The sequence below is a fragment of the Myotis brandtii genome, unplaced genomic scaffold (genome assembly GCF_000412655.1).
Source record: "Myotis brandtii unplaced genomic scaffold, ASM41265v1 scaffold124, whole genome shotgun sequence".
Taxonomy (NCBI): Eukaryota; Metazoa; Chordata; class Mammalia; order Chiroptera; family Vespertilionidae; genus Myotis; species Myotis brandtii.
The window spans coordinates 1,196,972-1,204,671 of record NW_005354334.1 but is presented as its reverse complement, the minus strand read 5'-3'; the positions used below and the strand labels follow the sequence as shown (position 1 = coordinate 1,204,671).

Genomic DNA, 7,700 nt, shown 5'->3' with positions numbered 1-7,700 from the left:
CTCCCAGTATGTGATAGGGGGCAAGCTGGGCTGAGGGAACCCCCTCCCCAGTGCACAAATTTTTGTGCACCGGGCCCCTAGTCCTATACAATAAAAGCCTAGGTGGCGTCACGCCCTCACACAACATCATCACAAGATGGCCGCCACAAGATCACGCACAGCGGAGGAGGGGCCCAGTGGCTGCTCTGTGCAGTGAGGCCTGGGGGTCCCACACTGCGCAGCACAGAAGAGGCCAGTCCCAGTGGAGGAGGCGGGTCATGGCAGGGGAGGGCAGTAGTGGGTGATCAGGTCAGCAGGAGAGGGCAGTTGGGGGCAATCAGGTTGGCGGGGATGGGCAGTTGGGGGCAATCAAGCCAACAGGGGAGGCCATTTGGGGGCGATAAGGCCGGCAGGGGAGCGGTTAGGCGTCAATCAGGCCGGCAGGGGAGCGGTTAGGGGGCGATCAGGCAGGCAGACAAAAGCGGTTAGGGGAAATTGGGCAGGCAGGCAGGCGAGCAGTTAGGGGCCAGCGGTCCTGGATTGTGGGAAGGATGTCCCCCAAGGGGTTCCAGATTGGAGAAGGTGCAGGCCAGGCTGGAGGACACCCCTCCCTGATGCACGAATTTCCTGCACCAGGCCTCTAGTGTCTATATGATATTCTATGTAATGATATTCTATATAATGGCATGCTGCATCTCATCTTTTCCCAACTATGCATTCACAGGAAATCAACTGCCACCACAAATGTGAGATTATTGGAGAAGCATTTTGGGTTAAATATTAACCAGCATACCTCTGGTTAAAATTCCTAAAAATTACACAGTGAATTCAGTTTTTAGCTCAATGAGTTTGAATTAACTACGCATGTAGAGATGTCAAATAATCTACTAGATACAAAGAAATAGCCCAGATATATATAACAGGCTGTTCCAAAAACATGTATACACATTTTGAATAATTATTAATTCCAATGGGTTAAATCTGTAAAGAAACATCAATTGAGCTATCAACTGTTAAAGTGTGAATACATTTTTGGGGGACACCCTATATTTTCGCACTAAGAGTACATACATAGCAGCTGAAATACAAAACATGGACAAAATTAAGCAAGAAAGTCTTTAGAGAAGAGGACAGATAGTGAGCACATATGAAAAAAATTTATTTTGTGAAAAAATTTCATTTTGTGAAAAAAGTCAACTTTGGAGTTTGTAAGTAAAGCAACAATGGCTTCCAGCTCAATTTAACTACTTCCATTTATCACTATCCTAATTTTCAGTTTTAACTCCTACAATGCTTCTAGCCACAAAAGTTGTATAAATAGATGTAGTGAGAGGATTACATTATTCTGCAATTTGAATCCAACATCCACATCTTGGCTAGCACGGGTAATGGTATTTCAGGCTATCTATTTAGACAAAGCTAACAAGTTGGTTCAAACCCTGAAGTAGCTACCTCAAGCACATGTTACCCTTTGAATACTAAAGAAAAATGAATTATTTAGGGATGATTATATCATATTTAAGACATCAATGATACAGAGTATATTTTAAGGTTTAGTTTCAACGAATCATAGAACCAAAATAGACTTTAAAAACTATTCTGATAGCTTCATTGTTATTGCTTTTCTCTCCACAAGAAAGAGCTATTTGCCAAATTAAATGTCCAGGAAAGTGTTTTAAATTAATTTTTTTCCTTATAGATATCCAAACATTTGGTTATCTAAAATTAACATGGAGTTCCCAAAGGAGTGGATTTTCCTTCTCCCATCCTCCTAACATTCATGAGTGAGTATTAAAAATTTAGGTGATTCTTGCCAGACCAGTGTGGCTCAGTGGTTGAGCATGGACCTATGAACCCAGTGGTCACCCTTCAATTCCTGGTCAGGGCACATTCCCAGGTTGCAAGCTCCATCGCCAGTAGGGGGTGTGCAGGAGGCAGCCAATCAATGATTCTCTCTCATCATTGATGTTTCTCTCACTCTCCCTCCCTCTCTAAATTTAAAAGTATAATTTTTTAAAAATTAGGTAATTTTTATGGCTATTGTGGTGCCACCAATAACTCCAGAATTATCAAATTCAAATTCAGGTGATCTGGAATCTCTGGAGAGAGTAATCACAATATTTCTCCAGTGATAGAAGTCCCATCATTCCACTGAGAAAGTTAAAACTCTATGGATCTCAAAATGAATTAAGGCTATTATCACTTTCCAAATAGTAGTACTTGTGATTTCAGAACAGGACTCTCCCAAGGATAGTGAATTTAGCCCTTCTCCCATATGAAAACAAAAAAGAGGGCATATACAAAATAGATATAATACCAACATAAGAAAAATTATTGAACCAGTCTATCTATCATCTATGCTCTTTTTAAAAAATTAATTTTAGTGACCACCAGATTACAAAAACATTTTATCACTCTACTCTGAGATGCAAAGTGCAAGTAAAGTACTATTTTTTACTATTTATCCATGAAACCATTCTTGGACTTAAAGCACAAGGATTAAAAATATATATATTGCCAAATACAGACAGTTCTCGGGTTACTTGAGACTTGATGTATGTTGTTTCGTGGTTACGTCGCCATCTCTCATTTGATTTTTTAAAAAAAAGTTCCGTCATTTTGACGTATGTACATATGTGCTTTATGTTTTTTATTATTTATTTACCACAAGTAAAGGTAAGGAATTGTTTCTTTCTTTTAATTTTTTTTTACTGTTTCACTTCATTACTGCTGTGTATGTGTTCCATGTGAGTGATGTAGGTGTTTATGTAGGTGGTTCCGACTTACGGTGAAAATTGCATTATGTCTCGCCATAGGAACGGATCTCCAACGTAACTCAAGGACCTACTGTACACATTTAAAGAGAAAAACAAAACTCTAGGAAATAAGAGGAAAATTAGAGGCATAAATATAACTAGAGAAATTCCAAATTCACAAAGACTAAATAAAGAGGGATAAAATACATTAACTGGTAAGAATAACCTTTATGGCCCTAGCCCAGGGGTGGGCAAACTTTTTGACTCGAGGGCCACAATGGGTTCTTAAACTGGACCGGAGGGCCGGAACAAAAGCATGGATGGAGTGTTTGTGTGAACTAATATAAATTCCAAGTAAACTTCATTACATAAAAGGGTACGGTCTTTTTTTTTTGTTTTATTCATTTCAAATGGGCCAACGGGCCGGCGGGCCGTAGTTTGCCCACGGCTGCCCTAGCCCGTATTGCTCAATGATTATAGCGTTGGCAGGCTGGATTCCAGTCAAGGGCGGTCAAGGAAACATACCTCAGTTGCAGGGTTGATCCCCAGCCTCTGGTCAGGGTGTGTGCGGGAGGCAACCAGTCAATGTGTCTCTCTCACCTAGATGTTCCTCTCTATCTCTCCCCCTCCCTTCTTTCCTCTAGAAATCAATGGAAAAAATATCCTTGGGTGAGGATTAACAAAAAAAAAAGAAAAAAATTTTATGCAATATGCCATGTAAAATTATAAAACCATTCCTAAACTCATTCTGCATGACAGATATTGCAAAAATAAAAGTTTCTAAACTAAGTCAAAGGCATGTCAAAGAGATGTGAGGCACTATGGTGAGATTACAAATTATTCTCGGGCAAGAAAACAGCATGTGTCATTCCATGTAAAGTGCAATATTTTTTAAATGTTAAAAAATATATGCTAATTTACACATCTTTAAACTGGTCAAGGAATACAGCATGACTATACACAGTAAACTCTTAATTCTACTTACTCATTATCACTTAGCTTTTACAACTCACCTCCACATTTACCACACCTCTTAAAGATGCCTTTTAAATATATATATTAGAGGCCCAGGGTCCCTTGGCCTGGCCTGCGGGGATCTGGCCAAAACTGGCTCTCTGACATCACCCGAGGGGTCCCGGATTGCAAGAGGGCGCAGGCCAGGCTGAGGGACCCCGCAAGGGCATGATTGGGGCTGGGGAAGGACCGTGGGAGGGTTCCAGGGTCTCACCCAGTCCTGATCATCAGGACCCCAGCAGCAAGCTAAACTACAGGTTAGAGCATCTGCTCCCTGGTAGTCAATGCACATCATAGCGGCTGGTCGGACACTGAGCATATTAGGCTTTTATTATATAAAAGGGTACACACACACACACACACACACACACACACACACACACTGGGTAGTATACTAACTAAACCACATTAATTTAAAGCCTTTTCTCTGTCCTTATTACTCTAATTGTTTTGAAGCAATAAACAACTTTTTGACCATTTACTCTTTCTTGAAACCAACTATAGGCCAATTCCAGTCTTTCTGGTTCTTTTTCAGTGTCAAATCATTTCACTCCTTTCCTCTATCTACAGGGTATTCTTCAAGATTCTTACCTTGGACAAATTTTCTTCCTTTTTCTTTGTTGATTCTCATCCTCCCACCAAACTTAAAATATCATAGCAGTATATTTGTGGATAACTTCCAGATCTCTAGTTGGAATTTTCTCTTGAGAGTTAAAATAACTGTTAAATACTCTGTACCTAGTTTCAGTCAGTCAATAAATTTTTACTGCATAGCTGCTATGTGCCAGACACTAGTGCTAGAAATGTATTCAGAACCTAATATGAAAGTCACTGTCATCAAGGAACAGATCATGTAAATGACAGACCAAAAGTCGAACTCTAAAGGTCCAAAATTGACTATTGCTGTTTCCTCCTCTAATGGATTCAACATATTAATAGACTGCACATTCTCATTATTGCCAAGGCGATAATGTATAACTCCTTTCTCAATTCCATATTCGAGCTGTTACCAACTAAATCCTGTTCTTTATTTGCAATATTCTATTCCCACTGCCTGAGCCTAGTTCAAGCCATTAAATACTTTCACCCAAACTGCAACAACCATTGCTTCCGAAGCATTCTCTAATTTCTCATCTAATTCATCCTGAACTCAATTAACAGGTTAATTTTCCCAAACCACAAACAAATGTGATCCATCACTTCACTAAATAAAAATGTTTAATAGTTCCTCAATAGACAATTCAAATCCAAAAACTTCTTCAGCTTGGCATTTATAATCCTCCATTACCTGGTCTTTATCTATTAATACTTTTTCATCTCTGCCATCCACTATTTCCTTATCTTTAGCTCCAGCCAACATGGCTATTTAATATTATTTGGAAACTCCTTGAATAGTCCCTATCTATCTTCATTTATGTCATTTCTCTCCTCCCAACCCCAACCTTATTAACAGTCTTCATTCATTTGTATCTTTCAGAAACTTACCCAACCTTTGTTTCAAATAACATCATTTTTCAAAAATCATCCTTCCATCCTGACTCTATAATATATATGTAAAGGCTATTTTTAATGTAACTTTTACTTTACTTCTACTATATTTACCTATGTATGTTACATCCTTCCTGTTAAGATTACAAGCAACTTGAAATATGAATGTCTTATTCATCTTTGTCCTCCCACAGTATATTGCACATGGCTGACATTCAATAAATACTAAATACATGTTAAATTTAAAATAAAATATATACATAAAATAATAGCATGGTCCATAAAATTATATAAGAAGTTTCCTTCACTTTCTTATGGAGAAAAATCACTGCCATGAAAATATCTTTTGTAAAAGTCACCTTATTTAATTTTTTATAATGACAGATTAAAACGTGATTCCCGCCCTTCCCTCAACATTGATCAGTACACCTTCCACCTCTTATGTGTACATGAATAATTATAAAAACTTCCTTGGCTCAGAATATAAAATTGCTTTCCAAGGTTTCAATTTTACACTATTGTATATACCTAATGATCATACACTCAATCGCCTTACCATTGAAAACAGTAGTGTAGAAGGAAATGGCTTGCCTGGAGGCTGCCCCCAAACCCTATCACTAACACAACCAAACTTTTTTTTAGAGCGGGCCAGTCATAGTATAATTATACTTCTTGGTTTCCCTCCCTCCACACCTTCATAACATCTATCAACCCAAATGTTTGTGTAGAGCCATACTTTCAGGTTCACCAGTTTAAAATGATAGGTTTTAAGTTAAACAATTAATTCAACGAGGATTTACTGAATACCTACTATGTGGAAAGCACTGTTGAGGACACAAAAATTAATGACAATTCTCATCTTCTGGAACTCATGACTAAATGCACAACACACACATAAACAACTCCATTATAAGGCAGATTATGTAAGTGCTAAAAAGCTCCCAATAAGGTACAAGCAGAGCTCTATGAAAGAGAGAGATGAATTTAATCAAGAGTTACCTGAGAACCTTCTAATGAGAGATGGGTTTCTATTAGGCCTTTTTAAAATCAAGCAGTAACATTCATGATTTTCAAGATTATTATTTAAGTAAATAATTTCATTTGTTTTAAGTATTTTTATTCACTAATATTACAACAGAATTGGGTTTTTCCCATTGAAAAGGTACTGATGCAACATGCAAGTTAAAATTTAAGTTAAATGGCTATTTTTTTAGCTCACCTTGAAACATGGGGAAATGTATTTTACAGACAAAACTTGTGGGTTATAATTGAGAAGTAAAATTTTGTATGTTCAAGAGAAAGACATAATGTGTCCAATAACCTATATTAATAATTACTTAACACTATACTGTCAGAAGAAGGCTAGGTACATATAAATGGGCCACCCAATTTTTACAGATATTTGTTCAGCATACTTAATAGTACATTAAAAGGGAAAACAGTGAAAAAATGAAAATAAAATTCAGGGTCCTAGATTCATTTTTCATTCATACCACTTCCTGCAACATTGGCTTCTTCCAGATCTATGGCCAAAGGTCTGAATCAGACCTTGAAGCATATGCTTTTCAAGGAAGCTCCATGGACACCAACCATTTCTACATTTTTTAGATACTTCCTTGAGGATTCTGGGGTGCCATGACCTAACGCTGGATCTGCTGAACACTGCACAACAGATGAAAGGACCACACTCATTTCAGCTTAAAATAACTTGCACAGAGGGGTGGGGAAAGTCTGGGTTGGCAGATGCCTATGGAGCACATTTAAAAAGAAGAAATTATGGTAAGGCAGGAGTGAAAGCCAACCAGGGAACATGTAAAAATTAATATGGCATTCCCAAATGGCTACTATATTCTTTAAAAACTTTCGGCCTTTAATTACATTATGGGATTCATCAGACGCTTTGCAATCACTGCATTTAACAGTTAAGCCACAAATTCAGGGAAAACTGTAGGATGAATTACATGTCGTTTTAGAAAACATATCTGCATTTAAATCTTTCCTTAAAACCAATCTCTTCAGATTTACTATACAAAGGAATCAGACTCTGAAGATGAGTCCGGGGAGGCTGGGAAGGAATAAGTGATGTAAGTTTGGTATCGGGCTCGGCGGTGCGGCTTCCTGCCACGGCAGACAGGCGAAGGAGCCCAGGAGATGGGGTGAGCACGGCAGTATTTGCACATGGTAGTCACCCAACAACAGCCAGCGGCTGTCCAGCCTCCCCACGGCCCCCGTGGCCTCTGACAAGTCATCCCTTCCAACCTCCGTGTCTGTCCGCTCTCGCCCTGTCCGTGCAGGTGGCAACATCGCCCGCACACAGCACGACTGGCTCGCACTTCCCCGCGTCGGCACGAGCGGTCCCCAAGGCGGGGGAGGCCGCCCGGCCAGGGAAGTTGGGTGAAGTGGTCTGGCTCGCGGTCCGATCCGAGCTCGCAGCCCCGAAGACACCGGGGAAAGGAAGCGGGC

The 7,700-nt window shown here is 39.4% G+C and overlaps 1 protein-coding gene and 1 long non-coding RNA gene across 10 annotated transcripts in view; both read right to left on the bottom strand.

Annotated features, from left to right (window-relative positions):
- LOC106724908 overlaps positions 1 to 2,966 on the bottom strand; it is a 7,734-nt gene extending 4,768 nt beyond the window's left edge. Inside the window, exon 1 of the long non-coding RNA XR_001360737.1 lies at positions 2,767 to 2,966. This is a non-coding gene — a long non-coding RNA (uncharacterized LOC106724908). The remainder of the gene's footprint in view (positions 1 to 2,766) is intronic.
- RAP1GDS1 (RAP1, GTP-GDP dissociation stimulator 1) overlaps positions 1 to 7,700 on the bottom strand; it is a 132,330-nt gene that overhangs the window by 124,177 nt on the left and 453 nt on the right. The window lies entirely within an intron of this gene.